At 54.6% G+C, this 17,500-nt stretch overlaps 19 non-coding genes across 19 annotated transcripts; all 19 read right to left on the bottom strand.

The window, feature by feature from the left end:
- Positions 1–735: 735 nt before the first annotated feature.
- LOC138563544 (U5 spliceosomal RNA) lies at positions 736–851 on the bottom strand. Its single transcript, XR_011299522.1, has one exon. It is a non-coding gene; the product is annotated as a U5 spliceosomal RNA (small nuclear RNA).
- Positions 852–1,621: 770 nt separating this feature from the next.
- On the bottom strand, positions 1,622–1,737 carry LOC138565001 (U5 spliceosomal RNA). Its single transcript, XR_011300923.1, has one exon. It is a non-coding gene; the product is annotated as a U5 spliceosomal RNA (small nuclear RNA).
- A 776-nt stretch (positions 1,738–2,513) lies between these two features.
- Positions 2,514–2,629, bottom strand: LOC138563542 (U5 spliceosomal RNA). The gene has a single exon (XR_011299520.1). It is a non-coding gene; the product is annotated as a U5 spliceosomal RNA (small nuclear RNA).
- An 805-nt stretch (positions 2,630–3,434) lies between these two features.
- LOC138563541 (U5 spliceosomal RNA) lies at positions 3,435–3,550 on the bottom strand. The gene has a single exon (XR_011299519.1). It is a non-coding gene; the product is annotated as a U5 spliceosomal RNA (small nuclear RNA).
- Positions 3,551–4,326: 776 nt separating this feature from the next.
- LOC138563540 (U5 spliceosomal RNA) lies at positions 4,327–4,442 on the bottom strand. The gene has a single exon (XR_011299518.1). It is a non-coding gene; the product is annotated as a U5 spliceosomal RNA (small nuclear RNA).
- Positions 4,443–5,218: 776 nt separating this feature from the next.
- On the bottom strand, positions 5,219–5,334 carry LOC138563539 (U5 spliceosomal RNA). Its single transcript, XR_011299517.1, has one exon. It is a non-coding gene; the product is annotated as a U5 spliceosomal RNA (small nuclear RNA).
- A 770-nt stretch (positions 5,335–6,104) lies between these two features.
- On the bottom strand, positions 6,105–6,220 carry LOC138565000 (U5 spliceosomal RNA). The gene has a single exon (XR_011300922.1). It is a non-coding gene; the product is annotated as a U5 spliceosomal RNA (small nuclear RNA).
- A 776-nt stretch (positions 6,221–6,996) lies between these two features.
- Positions 6,997–7,112, bottom strand: LOC138563538 (U5 spliceosomal RNA). Its single transcript, XR_011299516.1, has one exon. It is a non-coding gene; the product is annotated as a U5 spliceosomal RNA (small nuclear RNA).
- Positions 7,113–7,888: 776 nt separating this feature from the next.
- Positions 7,889–8,004, bottom strand: LOC138563537 (U5 spliceosomal RNA). The gene has a single exon (XR_011299515.1). It is a non-coding gene; the product is annotated as a U5 spliceosomal RNA (small nuclear RNA).
- A 776-nt stretch (positions 8,005–8,780) lies between these two features.
- Positions 8,781–8,896, bottom strand: LOC138563536 (U5 spliceosomal RNA). The gene has a single exon (XR_011299514.1). It is a non-coding gene; the product is annotated as a U5 spliceosomal RNA (small nuclear RNA).
- Positions 8,897–9,672: 776 nt separating this feature from the next.
- LOC138563535 (U5 spliceosomal RNA) lies at positions 9,673–9,788 on the bottom strand. Its single transcript, XR_011299513.1, has one exon. It is a non-coding gene; the product is annotated as a U5 spliceosomal RNA (small nuclear RNA).
- A 776-nt stretch (positions 9,789–10,564) lies between these two features.
- On the bottom strand, positions 10,565–10,680 carry LOC138563534 (U5 spliceosomal RNA). Its single transcript, XR_011299512.1, has one exon. It is a non-coding gene; the product is annotated as a U5 spliceosomal RNA (small nuclear RNA).
- Positions 10,681–11,456: 776 nt separating this feature from the next.
- LOC138563533 (U5 spliceosomal RNA) lies at positions 11,457–11,572 on the bottom strand. Its single transcript, XR_011299511.1, has one exon. It is a non-coding gene; the product is annotated as a U5 spliceosomal RNA (small nuclear RNA).
- Positions 11,573–12,377: 805 nt separating this feature from the next.
- LOC138563531 (U5 spliceosomal RNA) lies at positions 12,378–12,493 on the bottom strand. The gene has a single exon (XR_011299509.1). It is a non-coding gene; the product is annotated as a U5 spliceosomal RNA (small nuclear RNA).
- A 776-nt stretch (positions 12,494–13,269) lies between these two features.
- Positions 13,270–13,385, bottom strand: LOC138563530 (U5 spliceosomal RNA). Its single transcript, XR_011299508.1, has one exon. It is a non-coding gene; the product is annotated as a U5 spliceosomal RNA (small nuclear RNA).
- Positions 13,386–14,161: 776 nt separating this feature from the next.
- LOC138563529 (U5 spliceosomal RNA) lies at positions 14,162–14,277 on the bottom strand. Its single transcript, XR_011299507.1, has one exon. It is a non-coding gene; the product is annotated as a U5 spliceosomal RNA (small nuclear RNA).
- A 776-nt stretch (positions 14,278–15,053) lies between these two features.
- On the bottom strand, positions 15,054–15,169 carry LOC138563528 (U5 spliceosomal RNA). The gene has a single exon (XR_011299506.1). It is a non-coding gene; the product is annotated as a U5 spliceosomal RNA (small nuclear RNA).
- An 805-nt stretch (positions 15,170–15,974) lies between these two features.
- Positions 15,975–16,090, bottom strand: LOC138563527 (U5 spliceosomal RNA). The gene has a single exon (XR_011299505.1). It is a non-coding gene; the product is annotated as a U5 spliceosomal RNA (small nuclear RNA).
- Positions 16,091–16,866: 776 nt separating this feature from the next.
- On the bottom strand, positions 16,867–16,982 carry LOC138563526 (U5 spliceosomal RNA). The gene has a single exon (XR_011299504.1). It is a non-coding gene; the product is annotated as a U5 spliceosomal RNA (small nuclear RNA).
- Positions 16,983–17,500: the final 518 nt, after the last annotated feature.

Genomic DNA, 17,500 nt, shown 5'->3' with positions numbered 1-17,500 from the left:
CCTCACTAGCTCAGGGTGACTTAGTGAAGCAGTGCACACGATGACGCTTTTTGAGATGAAGCGAATGGAGAATGCTATCGGGCTCCGAACCCGTGGCAGAATGACTTTATTTGCAAGCAATCCCATCCAAAGTCATGAAACCTGGCAGGGGATTGTGGGTATGCAAATTTCTCCAGACCGCAGGCCATGTGACATTGGCCAAAAGGCAGGCAGAGTCTGCCTTTGCCTGAGGACTCCCCTCGTTTACATAAGGTCTAGGGCTTCTGGGAGGCAGGCGTGAGATTTTCTTTTGGGCCCCAGAGATGGGGCTCCTCCCCCAGGATGTTGAAGAAGCAGCCCGCTCTCTCCTTTCTCAGGACACAGGGGTCATTTTCCGCCCTCACCCTGTCTTGCACGGGTGCTGGGCCTCCTGGGCTGCCAGCGGGCAAAGAACGGCGTTTGTCAGGCGTTCGTCAGCCGATCGGGGCCCGGGCCCAAACCCCTGCCCACTGGGGCCATATCCTCCTGGATGCTAGCTTGCAGCCAGCCTCTGCTGGCTCACCAGCAGGTGGCGACAGCAGCAAGCATTAGCTAAAGGCTCCCCCCTCTGGCTACCACTGCAAGGCATCAGCCTGGCTGTGCTGCGAGGACCCCTGCAAAGGCTGACTGACAGCTGGGGGGTGCAAGCCAACAGCTGAAAAGCAGGCTTTGCGCTTTCATTTGCTCTGTTTCTTTTTTTTTTTAACCAGCATAGGTAACCCTGCACTTGGCAGGGCTTCAAAAAATTGAGTGAAACTCTTTAATGTTCCTCTCCACGGAAATCTTTAGTAAAAGGCGAAAGATTTATTCGGTTTGAAGAGAAACCAGAGTATGCGCTCTGGTGGCCCCGACTGCGGCCGCAAAAAATGCAACACCTCACTAGCTCAGGGTGACTTAGTGAAGCAGTGCACACGATGACGCTTTTTGAGATGAAGCGAATGGAGAATGCTATCGGGCTCCGAACCCGTGGCAGAATGACTTTATTTGCAAGCAATCCCATCCAAAGTCATGAAACCTGGCAGGGGATTGTGGGTATGCAAATTTCTCCAGACCGCAGGCCATGTGACATTGGCCAAAAGGCAGGCAGAGTCTGCCTTTGCCTGAGGACTCCCCTCGTTTACATAAGGTCTAGGGCTTCTGGGAGGCAGGCGTGAGATTTTCTTTTGGGCCCCAGAGATGGGGCTCCTCCCCCAGGATGTTGAAGAAGCAGCCCGCTCTCTCCTTTCTCAGGACACAGGGGTCATTTTCCGCCCTCACCCTGTCTTGCACGGGTGCTGGGCCTCCTGGGCTGCCAGCGGGCAAAGAACGGCGTTTGTCAGGCGTTCGTCAGCCGATCGGGGCCCGGGCCCAAACCCCTGCCCACTGGGGCCATATCCTCCTGGATGCTAGCTTGCAGCCAACCTCTGCTGGCTCACCAGCAGGTGGCGACAGCAGCAAGCATTAGCTAAAGGCTCCCCCCTCTGGCTACCACTGCAAGGCATCAGCCTGGCTGTGCTGCGAGGACCCCTGCAAAGGCTGACTGACAGCTGGGGGGTGCAAGCCAACAGCTGAAAAGCAGGCTTTGCGCTTTCATTTGCTCTGTTTCTTTTTAACCAGCATAGGTAAACCTGCACTTGGCAGGGCTTCAAAAAATTGAGTGAAACTCTTTAATGTTCCTCTCCACGGAAATCTTTAGTAAAAGGCGAAAGATTTATTCGGTTTGAAGAGAAACCAGAGTATGCGCTCTAGTGGCCCCGACTGCGGCCGCAAAAAATGCAACACCTCACTAGCTCAGGGTGACTTAGTGAAGCAGTGCACACGATGACGCTTTTTGAGATGAAGCGAATGGAGAATGCTATCGGGCTCCGAACCCGTGGCAGAATGACTTTATTTGCAAGCAATCCCATCCAAAGTCATGAAACCTGGCAGGGGATTGTGGGTATGCAAATTTCTCCAGACCGCAGGCCATGTGACATTGGCCAAAAGGCAGGCAGAGTCTGCCTTTGCCTGAGGACTCCCCTCGTTTACATAAGGTCTAGGGCTTCTGGGAGGCAGGCGTGAGATTTTCTTTTGGGCCCCAGAGATGGGGCTCCTCCCCCAGGATGTTGAAGAAGCAGCCCGCTCTCTCCTTTCTCAGGACACAGGGGTCATTTTCCGCCCTCACCCTGTCTTGCACGGGTGCTGGGCCTCCTGGGCTGCCAGCGGGCAAAGGACGGCGTTTGTCAGGCGTTCGTCAGCCGATCGGGGCCCGGGCCCAAACCCCTGCCCACTGGGGCCATATCCTCCTGGATGCTAGCTTGGAGCCAGCCTCTGCTGGCTCACCAGCAGGTGGCGACAGCAGCAAGCATTAGCTAAAGGCTCCCCCCTCTGGCTACCACTGCAAGGCATCAGCCTGGCTGTGCTGCGAGGACCCCTGCAAAGGCTGACTGACAGCTGGGGGGTGCAAGCCAACAGCTGAAAAGCAGGCTTTGCGCTTTCATTTGCTCTGTTTCTTTTTTTTTTTAACCAGCATAGGTAACCCTGCACTTGGCAGGGCTTCAAAAAATTGAGTGAAACTCTTTAATGTTCCTCTCCACGGAAATCTTTAGTAAAAGGCGAAAGATTTATTCGGTTTGAAGAGAAACCAGAGTATGCGCTCTAGTGGCCCCGACTGCGGCCGCAAAAAATGCAACACCTCACTAGCTCAGGGTGACTTAGTGAAGCAGTGCACACGATGACGCTTTTTGAGATGAAGCGAATGGAGAATGCTATCGGGCTCCGAACCCGTGGCAGAATGACTTTATTTGCAAGCAATCCCATCCAAAGTCATGAAACCTGGCAGGGGATTGTGGGTATGCAAATTTCTCCAGACCGCAGGCCATGTGACATTGGCCAAAAGGCAGGCAGAGTCTGCCTTTGCCTGAGGACTCCCCTCGTTTACATAAGGTCTAGGGCTTCTGGGAGGCAGGCGTGAGATTTTCTTTTGGGCCCCAGAGATGGGGCTCCTCCCCCAGGATGTTGAAAAAGCAGCCCGCTCTCTCCTTTCTCAGGACACAGGGGTCATTTTCCGCCCTCACCCTGTCTTGCACGGGTGCTGGGCCTCCTGGGCTGCCAGGTTCTTTTGCCCGCCAGGGCAAAGCCCGCCGGGCAAAGGACGGCGTTTGTCAGGCGTTCGTCAGCCGATCGGGGCCCGGGCCCAAACCCCTGCCCACTGGGGCCATATCCTCCTGGATGCTAGCTTGGAGCCAGCCTCTGCTAGCTCACCAGCAGGTGGCGACAGCAGCAAGCATTAGCTAAAGGCTCCCCCCTCTGGCTACCACTGCAAGGCATCAGCCTGGCTGTGCTGCGAGGACCCCTGCAAAGGCTGACTGACAGCTGGGGGGTGCAAGCCAACAGCTGAAAAGCAGGCTTTGCGCTTTTATTTGCTCTGTTTCTTTTTTTTTTTAACCAGCATAGGTAACCCTGCACTTGGCAGGGCTTCAAAAAATTGAGTGAAACTCTTTAATGTTCCTCTCCACGGAAATCTTTAGTAAAAGGCGAAAGATTTATTCGGTTTGAAGAGAAACCAGAGTATGCGCTCTAGTGGCCCCGACTGCGGCCGCAAAAAATGCAACACCTCACTAGCTCAGGGTGACTTAGTGAAGCAGTGCACACGATGACGCTTTTTGAGATGAAGCGAATGGAGAATGCTATCGGGCTCCGAACCCGTGGCAGAATGACTTTATTTGCAAGCAATCCCATCCAAAGTCATGAAACCTGGCAGGGGATTGTGGGTATGCAAATTTCTCCAGACCGCAGGCCATGTGACATTGGCCAAAAGGCAGGCAGAGTCTGCCTTTGCCTGAGGACTCCCCTCGTTTACATAAGGTCTAGGGCTTCTGGGAGGCAGGCGTGAGATTTTCTTTTGGGCCCCAGAGATGGGGCTCCTCCCCCAGGATGTTGAAGAAGCAGCCCGCTCTCTCCTTTCTCAGGACACAGGGGTCATTTTCCGCCCTCACCCTGTCTTGCACGGGTGCTGGGCCTCCTGGGCTGCCAGCGGGCAAAGAACGGCGTTTGTCAGGCGTTCGTCAGCCGATCGGGGCCCGGGCCCAAACCCCTGCCCACTGGGGCCATATCCTCCTGGATGCTAGCTTGGAGCCAGCCTCTGCTGGCTCACCAGCAGGTGGCGACAGCAGCAAGCATTAGCTAAAGGCTCCCCCCTCTGGCTACCACTGCAAGGCATCAGCCTGGCTGTGCTGCGAGGACCCCTGCAAAGGCTGACTGACAGCTGGGGGGTGCAAGCCAACAGCTGAAAAGCAGGCTTTGCGCTTTCATTTGCTCTGTTTCTTTTTTTTTTTAACCAGCATAGGTAACCCTGCACTTGGCAGGGCTTCAAAAAATTGAGTGAAACTCTTTAATGTTCCTCTCCACGGAAATCTTTAGTAAAAGGCGAAAGATTTATTCGGTTTGAAGAGAAACCAGAGTATGCGCTCTGGTGGCCCCGACTGCGGCCGCAAAAAATGCAACACCTCACTAGCTCAGGGTGACTTAGTGAAGCAGTGCACACGATGACGCTTTTTGAGATGAAGCGAATGGAGAATGCTATCGGGCTCCGAACCCGTGGCAGAATGACTTTATTTGCAAGCAATCCCATCCAAAGTCATGAAACCTGGCAGGGGATTGTGGGTATGCAAATTTCTCCAGACCGCAGGCCATGTGACATTGGCCAAAAGGCAGGCAGAGTCTGCCTTTGCCTGAGGACTCCCCTCGTTTACATAAGGTCTAGGGCTTCTGGGAGGCAGGCGTGAGATTTTCTTTTGGGCCCCAGAGATGGGGCTCCTCCCCCAGGATGTTGAAGAAGCAGCCCGCTCTCTCCTTTCTCAGGACACAGGGGTCATTTTCCGCCCTCACCCTGTCTTGCACGGGTGCTGGGCCTCCTGGGCTGCCAGCGGGCAAAGAACGGCGTTTGTCAGGCGTTCGTCAGCCGATCGGGGCCCGGGCCCAAACCCCTGCCCACTGGGGCCATATCCTCCTGGATGCTAGCTTGCAGCCAGCCTCTGCTGGCTCACCAGCAGGTGGCGACAGCAGCAAGCATTAGCTAAAGGCTCCCCCCTCTGGCTACCACTGCAAGGCATCAGCCTGGCTGTGCTGCGAGGACCCCTGCAAAGGCTGACTGACAGCTGGGGGGTGCAAGCCAACAGCTGAAAAGCAGGCTTTGCGCTTTCATTTGCTCTGTTTCTTTTTTTTTTTAACCAGCATAGGTAACCCTGCACTTGGCAGGGCTTCAAAAAATTGAGTGAAACTCTTTAATGTTCCTCTCCACGGAAATCTTTAGTAAAAGGCGAAAGATTTATTCGGTTTGAAGAGAAACCAGAGTATGCGCTCTGGTGGCCCCGACTGCGGCCGCAAAAAATGCAACACCTCACTAGCTCAGGGTGACTTAGTGAAGCAGTGCACACGATGACGCTTTTTGAGATGAAGCGAATGGAGAATGCTATCGGGCTCCGAACCCGTGGCAGAATGACTTTATTTGCAAGCAATCCCATCCAAAGTCATGAAACCTGGCAGGGGATTGTGGGTATGCAAATTTCTCCAGACCGCAGGCCATGTGACATTGGCCAAAAGGCAGGCAGAGTCTGCCTTTGCCTGAGGACTCCCCTCGTTTACATAAGGTCTAGGGCTTCTGGGAGGCAGGCGTGAGATTTTCTTTTGGGCCCCAGAGATGGGGCTCCTCCCCCAGGATGTTGAAGAAGCAGCCCGCTCTCTCCTTTCTCAGGACACAGGGGTCATTTTCCGCCCTCACCCTGTCTTGCACGGGTGCTGGGCCTCCTGGGCTGCCAGCGGGCAAAGAACGGCGTTTGTCAGGCGTTCGTCAGCCGATCGGGGCCCGGGCCCAAACCCCTGCCCACTGGGGCCATATCCTCCTGGATGCTAGCTTGCAGCCAACCTCTGCTGGCTCACCAGCAGGTGGCGACAGCAGCAAGCATTAGCTAAAGGCTCCCCCCTCTGGCTACCACTGCAAGGCATCAGCCTGGCTGTGCTGCGAGGACCCCTGCAAAGGCTGACTGACAGCTGGGGGGTGCAAGCCAACAGCTGAAAAGCAGGCTTTGCGCTTTCATTTGCTCTGTTTCTTTTTAACCAGCATAGGTAAACCTGCACTTGGCAGGGCTTCAAAAAATTGAGTGAAACTCTTTAATGTTCCTCTCCACGGAAATCTTTAGTAAAAGGCGAAAGATTTATTCGGTTTGAAGAGAAACCAGAGTATGCGCTCTAGTGGCCCCGACTGCGGCCGCAAAAAATGCAACACCTCACTAGCTCAGGGTGACTTAGTGAAGCAGTGCACACGATGACGCTTTTTGAGATGAAGCGAATGGAGAATGCTATCGGGCTCCGAACCCGTGGCAGAATGACTTTATTTGCAAGCAATCCCATCCAAAGTCATGAAACCTGGCAGGGGATTGTGGGTATGCAAATTTCTCCAGACCGCAGGCCATGTGACATTGGCCAAAAGGCAGGCAGAGTCTGCCTTTGCCTGAGGACTCCCCTCGTTTACATAAGGTCTAGGGCTTCTGGGAGGCAGGCGTGAGATTTTCTTTTGGGCCCCAGAGATGGGGCTCCTCCCCCAGGATGTTGAAGAAGCAGCCCGCTCTCTCCTTTCTCAGGACACAGGGGTCATTTTCCGCCCTCACCCTGTCTTGCACGGGTGCTGGGCCTCCTGGGCTGCCAGCGGGCAAAGGACGGCGTTTGTCAGGCGTTCGTCAGCCGATCGGGGCCCGGGCCCAAACCCCTGCCCACTGGGGCCATATCCTCCTGGATGCTAGCTTGGAGCCAGCCTCTGCTGGCTCACCAGCAGGTGGCGACAGCAGCAAGCATTAGCTAAAGGCTCCCCCCTCTGGCTACCACTGCAAGGCATCAGCCTGGCTGTGCTGCGAGGACCCCTGCAAAGGCTGACTGACAGCTGGGGGGTGCAAGCCAACAGCTGAAAAGCAGGCTTTGCGCTTTCATTTGCTCTGTTTCTTTTTTTTTTTAACCAGCATAGGTAACCCTGCACTTGGCAGGGCTTCAAAAAATTGAGTGAAACTCTTTAATGTTCCTCTCCACGGAAATCTTTAGTAAAAGGCGAAAGATTTATTCGGTTTGAAGAGAAACCAGAGTATGCGCTCTAGTGGCCCCGACTGCGGCCGCAAAAAATGCAACACCTCACTAGCTCAGGGTGACTTAGTGAAGCAGTGCACACGATGACGCTTTTTGAGATGAAGCGAATGGAGAATGCTATCGGGCTCCGAACCCGTGGCAGAATGACTTTATTTGCAAGCAATCCCATCCAAAGTCATGAAACCTGGCAGGGGATTGTGGGTATGCAAATTTCTCCAGACCGCAGGCCATGTGACATTGGCCAAAAGGCAGGCAGAGTCTGCCTTTGCCTGAGGACTCCCCTCGTTTACATAAGGTCTAGGGCTTCTGGGAGGCAGGCGTGAGATTTTCTTTTGGGCCCCAGAGATGGGGCTCCTCCCCCAGGATGTTGAAGAAGCAGCCCGCTCTCTCCTTTCTCAGGACACAGGGATCATTTTCCGCCCTCACCCTGTCTTGCACGGGTGCTGGGCCTCCTGGGCTGCCAGCGGGCAAAGAACGGCGTTTGTCAGGCGTTCGTCAGCCGATCGGGGCCCGGGCCCAAACCCCTGCCCACTGGGGCCATATCCTCCTGGATGCTAGCTTGGAGCCAGCCTCTGCTGGCTCACCAGCAGGTGGCGACAGCAGCAAGCATTAGCTAAAGGCTCCCCCCTCTGGCTACCACTGCAAGGCATCAGCCTGGCTGTGCTGCGAGGACCCCTGCAAAGGCTGACTGACAGCTGGGGGGTGCAAGCCAACAGCTGAAAAGCAGGCTTTGCGCTTTTATTTGCTCTGTTTCTTTTTTTTTTTAACCAGCATAGGTAACCCTGCACTTGGCAGGGCTTCAAAAAATTGAGTGAAACTCTTTAATGTTCCTCTCCACGGAAATCTTTAGTAAAAGGCGAAAGATTTATTCGGTTTGAAGAGAAACCAGAGTATGCGCTCTAGTGGCCCCGACTGCGGCCGCAAAAAATGCAACACCTCACTAGCTCAGGGTGACTTAGTGAAGCAGTGCACACGATGACGCTTTTTGAGATGAAGCGAATGGAGAATGCTATCGGGCTCCGAACCCGTGGCAGAATGACTTTATTTGCAAGCAATCCCATCCAAAGTCATGAAACCTGGCAGGGGATTGTGGGTATGCAAATTTCTCCAGACCGCAGGCCATGTGACATTGGCCAAAAGGCAGGCAGAGTCTGCCTTTGCCTGAGGACTCCCCTCGTTTACATAAGGTCTAGGGCTTCTGGGAGGCAGGCGTGAGATTTTCTTTTGGGCCCCAGAGATGGGGCTCCTCCCCCAGGATGTTGAAGAAGCAGCCCGCTCTCTCCTTTCTCAGGACACAGGGATCATTTTCCGCCCTCACCCTGTCTTGCACGGGTGCTGGGCCTCCTGGGCTGCCAGCGGGCAAAGAACGGCGTTTGTCAGGCGTTCGTCAGCCGATCGGGGCCCGGGCCCAAACCCCTGCCCACTGGGGCCATATCCTCCTGGATGCTAGCTTGGAGCCAGCCTCTGCTGGCTCACCAGCAGGTGGCGACAGCAGCAAGCATTAGCTAAAGGCTCCCCCCTCTGGCTACCACTGCAAAGCATCAGCCTGGCTGTGCTGCGAGGACCCCTGCAAAGGCTGACTGACAGCTGGGGGGTGCAAGCCAACAGCTGAAAAGCAGGCTTTGCGCTTTCATTTGCTCTGTTTCTTTTTTTTTTTAACCAGCATAGGTAACCCTGCACTTGGCAGGGCTTCAAAAAATTGAGTGAAACTCTTTAATGTTCCTCTCCACGGAAATCTTTAGTAAAAGGCGAAAGATTTATTCGGTTTGAAGAGAAACCAGAGTATGCGCTCTAGTGGCCCCGACTGCGGCCGCAAAAAATGCAACACCTCACTAGCTCAGGGTGACTTAGTGAAGCAGTGCACACGATGACGCTTTTTGAGATGAAGCGAATGGAGAATGCTATCGGGCTCCGAACCCGTGGCAGAATGACTTTATTTGCAAGCAATCCCATCCAAAGTCATGAAACCTGGCAGGGGATTGTGGGTATGCAAATTTCTCCAGACCGCAGGCCATGTGACATTGGCCAAAAGGCAGGCAGAGTCTGCCTTTGCCTGAGGACTCCCCTCGTTTACATAAGGTCTAGGGCTTCTGGGAGGCAGGCGTGAGATTTTCTTTTGGGCCCCAGAGATGGGGCTCCTCCCCCAGGATGTTGAAGAAGCAGCCCGCTCTCTCCTTTCTCAGGACACAGGGGTCATTTTCCGCCCTCACCCTGTCTTGCACGGGTGCTGGGCCTCCTGGGCTGCCAGCGGGCAAAGAACGGCGTTTGTCAGGCGTTCGTCAGCCGATCGGGGCCCGGGCCCAAACCCCTGCCCACTGGGGCCATATCCTCCTGGATGCTAGCTTGGAGCCAGCCTCTGCTGGCTCACCAGCAGGTGGCGACAGCAGCAAGCATTAGCTAAAGGCTCCCCCCTCTGGCTACCACTGCAAGGCATCAGCCTGGCTGTGCTGCGAGGACCCCTGCAAAGGCTGACTGACAGCTGGGGGGTGCAAGCCAACAGCTGAAAAGCAGGCTTTGCGCTTTCATTTGCTCTGTTTCTTTTTTTTTTTAACCAGCATAGGTAACCCTGCACTTGGCAGGGCTTCAAAAAATTGAGTGAAACTCTTTAATGTTCCTCTCCACGGAAATCTTTAGTAAAAGGCGAAAGATTTATTCGGTTTGAAGAGAAACCAGAGTATGCGCTCTGGTGGCCCCGACTGCGGCCGCAAAAAATGCAACACCTCACTAGCTCAGGGTGACTTAGTGAAGCAGTGCACACGATGACGCTTTTTGAGATGAAGCGAATGGAGAATGCTATCGGGCTCCGAACCCGTGGCAGAATGACTTTATTTGCAAGCAATCCCATCCAAAGTCATGAAACCTGGCAGGGGATTGTGGGTATGCAAATTTCTCCAGACCGCAGGCCATGTGACATTGGCCAAAAGGCAGGCAGAGTCTGCCTTTGCCTGAGGACTCCCCTCGTTTACATAAGGTCTAGGGCTTCTGGGAGGCAGGCGTGAGATTTTCTTTTGGGCCCCAGAGATGGGGCTCCTCCCCCAGGATGTTGAAGAAGCAGCCCGCTCTCTCCTTTCTCAGGACACAGGGGTCATTTTCCGCCCTCACCCTGTCTTGCACGGGTGCTGGGCCTCCTGGGCTGCCAGCGGGCAAAGAACGGCGTTTGTCAGGCGTTCGTCAGCCGATCGGGGCCCGGGCCCAAACCCCTGCCCACTGGGGCCATATCCTCCTGGATGCTAGCTTGGAGCCAGCCTCTGCTAGCTCACCAGCAGGTGGCGACAGCAGCAAGCATTAGCTAAAGGCTCCCCCCTCTGGCTACCACTGCAAGGCATCAGCCTGGCTGTGCTGCGAGGACCCCTGCAAAGGCTGACTGACAGCTGGGGGGTGCAAGCCAACAGCTGAAAAGCAGGCTTTGCGCTTTCATTTGCTCTGTTTCTTTTTTTTTTTAACCAGCATAGGTAACCCTGCACTTGGCAGGGCTTCAAAAAATTGAGTGAAACTCTTTAATGTTCCTCTCCACGGAAATCTTTAGTAAAAGGCGAAAGATTTATTCGGTTTGAAGAGAAACCAGAGTATGCGCTCTAGTGGCCCCGACTGCGGCCGCAAAAAATGCAACACCTCACTAGCTCAGGGTGACTTAGTGAAGCAGTGCACACGATGACGCTTTTTGAGATGAAGCGAATGGAGAATGCTATCGGGCTCCGAACCCGTGGCAGAATGACTTTATTTGCAAGCAATCCCATCCAAAGTCATGAAACCTGGCAGGGGATTGTGGGTATGCAAATTTCTCCAGACCGCAGGCCATGTGACATTGGCCAAAAGGCAGGCAGAGTCTGCCTTTGCCTGAGGACTCCCCTCGTTTACATAAGGTCTAGGGCTTCTGGGAGGCAGGCGTGAGATTTTCTTTTGGGCCCCAGAGATGGGGCTCCTCCCCCAGGATGTTGAAGAAGCAGCCCGCTCTCTCCTTTCTCAGGACACAGGGATCATTTTCCGCCCTCACCCTGTCTTGCACGGGTGCTGGGCCTCCTGGGCTGCCAGCGGGCAAAGAACGGCGTTTGTCAGGCGTTCGTCAGCCGATCGGGGCCCGGGCCCAAACCCCTGCCCACTGGGGCCATATCCTCCTGGATGCTAGCTTGGAGCCAGCCTCTGCTGGCTCACCAGCAGGTGGCGACAGCAGCAAGCATTAGCTAAAGGCTCCCCCCTCTGGCTACCACTGCAAAGCATCAGCCTGGCTGTGCTGCGAGGACCCCTGCAAAGGCTGACTGACAGCTGGGGGGTGCAAGCCAACAGCTGAAAAGCAGGCTTTGCGCTTTCATTTGCTCTGTTTCTTTTTTTTTTTAACCAGCATAGGTAACCCTGCACTTGGCAGGGCTTCAAAAAATTGAGTGAAACTCTTTAATGTTCCTCTCCACGGAAATCTTTAGTAAAAGGCGAAAGATTTATTCGGTTTGAAGAGAAACCAGAGTATGCGCTCTAGTGGCCCCGACTGCGGCCGCAAAAAATGCAACACCTCACTAGCTCAGGGTGACTTAGTGAAGCAGTGCACACGATGACGCTTTTTGAGATGAAGCGAATGGAGAATGCTATCGGGCTCCGAACCCGTGGCAGAATGACTTTATTTGCAAGCAATCCCATCCAAAGTCATGAAACCTGGCAGGGGATTGTGGGTATGCAAATTTCTCCAGACCGCAGGCCATGTGACATTGGCCAAAAGGCAGGCAGAGTCTGCCTTTGCCTGAGGACTCCCCTCGTTTACATAAGGTCTAGGGCTTCTGGGAGGCAGGCGTGAGATTTTCTTTTGGGCCCCAGAGATGGGGCTCCTCCCCCAGGATGTTGAAAAAGCAGCCCGCTCTCTCCTTTCTCAGGACACAGGGGTCATTTTCCGCCCTCACCCTGTCTTGCACGGGTGCTGGGCCTCCTGGGCTGCCAGGTTCTTTTGCCCGCCAGGGCAAAGCCCGCCGGGCAAAGGACGGCGTTTGTCAGGCGTTCGTCAGCCGATCGGGGCCCGGGCCCAAACCCCTGCCCACTGGGGCCATATCCTCCTGGATGCTAGCTTGGAGCCAGCCTCTGCTAGCTCACCAGCAGGTGGCGACAGCAGCAAGCATTAGCTAAAGGCTCCCCCCTCTGGCTACCACTGCAAGGCATCAGCCTGGCTGTGCTGCGAGGACCCCTGCAAAGGCTGACTGACAGCTGGGGGGTGCAAGCCAACAGCTGAAAAGCAGGCTTTGCGCTTTTATTTGCTCTGTTTCTTTTTTTTTTTAACCAGCATAGGTAACCCTGCACTTGGCAGGGCTTCAAAAAATTGAGTGAAACTCTTTAATGTTCCTCTCCACGGAAATCTTTAGTAAAAGGCGAAAGATTTATTCGGTTTGAAGAGAAACCAGAGTATGCGCTCTAGTGGCCCCGACTGCGGCCGCAAAAAATGCAACACCTCACTAGCTCAGGGTGACTTAGTGAAGCAGTGCACACGATGACGCTTTTTGAGATGAAGCGAATGGAGAATGCTATCGGGCTCCGAACCCGTGGCAGAATGACTTTATTTGCAAGCAATCCCATCCAAAGTCATGAAACCTGGCAGGGGATTGTGGGTATGCAAATTTCTCCAGACCGCAGGCCATGTGACATTGGCCAAAAGGCAGGCAGAGTCTGCCTTTGCCTGAGGACTCCCCTCGTTTACATAAGGTCTAGGGCTTCTGGGAGGCAGGCGTGAGATTTTCTTTTGGGCCCCAGAGATGGGGCTCCTCCCCCAGGATGTTGAAGAAGCAGCCCGCTCTCTCCTTTCTCAGGACACAGGGGTCATTTTCCGCCCTCACCCTGTCTTGCACGGGTGCTGGGCCTCCTGGGCTGCCAGCGGGCAAAGAACGGCGTTTGTCAGGCGTTCGTCAGCCGATCGGGGCCCGGGCCCAAACCCCTGCCCACTGGGGCCATATCCTCCTGGATGCTAGCTTGGAGCCAGCCTCTGCTGGCTCACCAGCAGGTGGCGACAGCAGCAAGCATTAGCTAAAGGCTCCCCCCTCTGGCTACCACTGCAAGGCATCAGCCTGGCTGTGCTGCGAGGACCCCTGCAAAGGCTGACTGACAGCTGGGGGGTGCAAGCCAACAGCTGAAAAGCAGGCTTTGCGCTTTCATTTGCTCTGTTTCTTTTTTTTTTTAACCAGCATAGGTAACCCTGCACTTGGCAGGGCTTCAAAAAATTGAGTGAAACTCTTTAATGTTCCTCTCCACGGAAATCTTTAGTAAAAGGCGAAAGATTTATTCGGTTTGAAGAGAAACCAGAGTATGCGCTCTGGTGGCCCCGACTGCGGCCGCAAAAAATGCAACACCTCACTAGCTCAGGGTGACTTAGTGAAGCAGTGCACACGATGACGCTTTTTGAGATGAAGCGAATGGAGAATGCTATCGGGCTCCGAACCCGTGGCAGAATGACTTTATTTGCAAGCAATCCCATCCAAAGTCATGAAACCTGGCAGGGGATTGTGGGTATGCAAATTTCTCCAGACCGCAGGCCATGTGACATTGGCCAAAAGGCAGGCAGAGTCTGCCTTTGCCTGAGGACTCCCCTCGTTTACATAAGGTCTAGGGCTTCTGGGAGGCAGGCGTGAGATTTTCTTTTGGGCCCCAGAGATGGGGCTCCTCCCCCAGGATGTTGAAGAAGCAGCCCGCTCTCTCCTTTCTCAGGACACAGGGGTCATTTTCCGCCCTCACCCTGTCTTGCACGGGTGCTGGGCCTCCTGGGCTGCCAGCGGGCAAAGAACGGCGTTTGTCAGGCGTTCGTCAGCCGATCGGGGCCCGGGCCCAAACCCCTGCCCACTGGGGCCATATCCTCCTGGATGCTAGCTTGCAGCCAGCCTCTGCTGGCTCACCAGCAGGTGGCGACAGCAGCAAGCATTAGCTAAAGGCTCCCCCCTCTGGCTACCACTGCAAGGCATCAGCCTGGCTGTGCTGCGAGGACCCCTGCAAAGGCTGACTGACAGCTGGGGGGTGCAAGCCAACAGCTGAAAAGCAGGCTTTGCGCTTTCATTTGCTCTGTTTCTTTTTTTTTTTAACCAGCATAGGTAACCCTGCACTTGGCAGGGCTTCAAAAAATTGAGTGAAACTCTTTAATGTTCCTCTCCACGGAAATCTTTAGTAAAAGGCGAAAGATTTATTCGGTTTGAAGAGAAACCAGAGTATGCGCTCTAGTGGCCCCGACTGCGGCCGCAAAAAATGCAACACCTCACTAGCTCAGGGTGACTTAGTGAAGCAGTGCACACGATGACGCTTTTTGAGATGAAGCGAATGGAGAATGCTATCGGGCTCCGAACCCGTGGCAGAATGACTTTATTTGCAAGCAATCCCATCCAAAGTCATGAAACCTGGCAGGGGATTGTGGGTATGCAAATTTCTCCAGACCGCAGGCCATGTGACATTGGCCAAAAGGCAGGCAGAGTCTGCCTTTGCCTGAGGACTCCCCTCGTTTACATAAGGTCTAGGGCTTCTGGGAGGCAGGCGTGAGATTTTCTTTTGGGCCCCAGAGATGGGGCTCCTCCCCCAGGATGTTGAAGAAGCAGCCCGCTCTCTCCTTTCTCAGGACACAGGGATCATTTTCCGCCCTCACCCTGTCTTGCACGGGTGCTGGGCCTCCTGGGCTGCCAGCGGGCAAAGAACGGCGTTTGTCAGGCGTTCGTCAGCCGATCGGGGCCCGGGCCCAAACCCCTGCCCACTGGGGCCATATCCTCCTGGATGCTAGCTTGGAGCCAGCCTCTGCTAGCTCACCAGCAGGTGGCGACAGCAGCAAGCATTAGCTAAAGGCTCCCCCCTCTGGCTACCACTGCAAGGCATCAGCCTGGCTGTGCTGCGAGGACCCCTGCAAAGGCTGACTGACAGCTGGGGGGTGCAAGCCAACAGCTGAAAAGCAGGCTTTGCGCTTTTATTTGCTCTGTTTCTTTTTTTTTTTAACCAGCATAGGTAACCCTGCACTTGGCAGGGCTTCAAAAAATTGAGTGAAACTCTTTAATGTTCCTCTCCACGGAAATCTTTAGTAAAAGGCGAAAGATTTATTCGGTTTGAAGAGAAACCAGAGTATGCGCTCTAGTGGCCCCGACTGCGGCCGCAAAAAATGCAACACCTCACTAGCTCAGGGTGACTTAGTGAAGCAGTGCACACGATGACGCTTTTTGAGATGAAGCGAATGGAGAATGCTATCGGGCTCCGAACCCGTGGCAGAATGACTTTATTTGCAAGCAATCCCATCCAAAGTCATGAAACCTGGCAGGGGATTGTGGGTATGCAAATTTCTCCAGACCGCAGGCCATGTGACATTGGCCAAAAGGCAGGCAGAGTCTGCCTTTGCCTGAGGACTCCCCTCGTTTACATAAGGTCTAGGGCTTCTGGGAGGCAGGCGTGAGATTTTCTTTTGGGCCCCAGAGATGGGGCTCCTCCCCCAGGATGTTGAAAAAGCAGCCCGCTCTCTCCTTTCTCAGGACACAGGGGTCATTTTCCGCCCTCACCCTGTCTTGCACGGGTGCTGGGCCTCCTGGGCTGCCAGGTTCTTTTGCCCGCCAGGGCAAAGCCCGCCGGGCAAAGGACGGCGTTTGTCAGGCGTTCGTCAGCCGATCGGGGCCCGGGCCCAAACCCCTGCCCACTGGGGCCATATCCTCCTGGATGCTAGCTTGGAGCCAGCCTCTGCTAGCTCACCAGCAGGTGGCGACAGCAGCAAGCATTAGCTAAAGGCTCCCCCCTCTGGCTACCACTGCAAGGCATCAGCCTGGCTGTGCTGCGAGGACCCCTGCAAAGGCTGACTGACAGCTGGGGGGTGCAAGCCAACAGCTGAAAAGCAGGCTTTGCGCTTTTATTTGCTCTGTTTCTTTTTTTTTTTAACCAGCATAGGTAACCCTGCACTTGGCAGGGCTTCAAAAAATTGAGTGAAACTCTTTAATGTTCCTCTCCACGGAAATCTTTAGTAAAAGGCGAAAGATTTATTCGGTTTGAAGAGAAACCAGAGTATGCGCTCTAGTGGCCCCGACTGCGGCCGCAAAAAATGCAACACCTCACTAGCTCAGGGTGACTTAGTGAAGCAGTGCACACGATGACGCTTTTTGAGATGAAGCGAATGGAGAATGCTATCGGGCTCCGAACCCGTGGCAGAATGACTTTATTTGCAAGCAATCCCATCCAAAGTCATGAAACCTGGCAGGGGATTGTGGGTATGCAAATTTCTCCAGACCGCAGGCCATGTGACATTGGCCAAAAGGCAGGCAGAGTCTGCCTTTGCCTGAGGACTCCCCTCGTTTACATAAGGTCTAGGGCTTCTGGGAGGCAGGCGTGAGATTTTCTTTTGGGCCCCAGAGATGGGGCTCCTCCCCCAGGATGTTGAAGAAGCAGCCCGCTCTCTCCTTTCTCAGGACACAGGGGTCATTTTCCGCCCTCACCCTGTCTTGCACGGGTGCTGGGCCTCCTGGGCTGCCAGCGGGCTAAGAACGGCGTTTGTCAGGCGTTCGTCAGCCGATCGGGGCCCGGGCCCAAACCCCTGCCCACTGGGGCCATATCCTCCTGGATGCTAGCTTGGAGCCAGCCTCTGCTGGCTCACCAGCAGGTGGCGACAGCAGCAAGCATTAGCTAAAGGCTCCCCCCTCTGGCTACCACTGCAAGGCATCAGCCTGGCTGTGCTGCGAGGACCCCTGCAAAGGCTGACTGACAGCTGGGGGGTGCAAGCCAACAGCTGAAAAGCAGGCTTTGCGCTTTCATTTGCTCTGTTTCTTTTTTTTTTTAACCAGCATAGGTAACCCTGCACTTGGCAGGGCTTCAAAAAATTGAGTGAAACTCTTTAATGTTCCTCTCCACGGAAATCTTTAGTAAAAGGCGAAAGATTTATTCGGTTTGAAGAGAAACCAGAGTATGCGCTCTGGTGGCCCCGACTGCGGCCGCAAAAAATGCAACACCTCACTAGCTCAGGGTGACTTAGTGAAGCAGTGCACACGATGACGCTTTTTGAGATGAAGCGAATGGAGAATGCTATCGGGCTCCGAACCCGTGGCAGAATGACTTTATTTGCAAGCAATCCCATCCAAAGTCATGAAACCTGGCAGGGGATTGTGGGTATGCAAATTTCTCCAGACCGCAGGCCATGTGACATTGGCCAAAAGGCAGGCAGAGTCTGCCTTTGCCTGAGGACTCCCCTCGTTTACATAAGGTCTAGGGCTTCTGGGAGGCAGGCGTGAGATTTTCTTTTGGGCCCCAGAGATGGGGCTCCTCCCCCAGGATGTTGAAGAAGCAGCCCGCTCTCTCCTTTCTCAGGACACAGGGGTCATTTTCCGCCCTCACCCTGTCTTGCACGGGTGCTGGGCCTCCTGGGCTGCCAGCGGGCAAAGAACGGCGTTTGTCAGGCGTTCGTCAGCCGATCGGGGCCCGGGCCCAA

The sequence above is a fragment of the Ambystoma mexicanum genome, chromosome 1q (assembly GCF_040938575.1).
Source record: "Ambystoma mexicanum isolate Mex_15411 chromosome 1q, UKY_AmexF1_1, whole genome shotgun sequence".
NCBI lineage: Eukaryota > Metazoa > Chordata > Amphibia > Caudata > Ambystomatidae > Ambystoma > Ambystoma mexicanum.
This window is presented reverse-complemented; position numbering and strand designations above follow the sequence as displayed.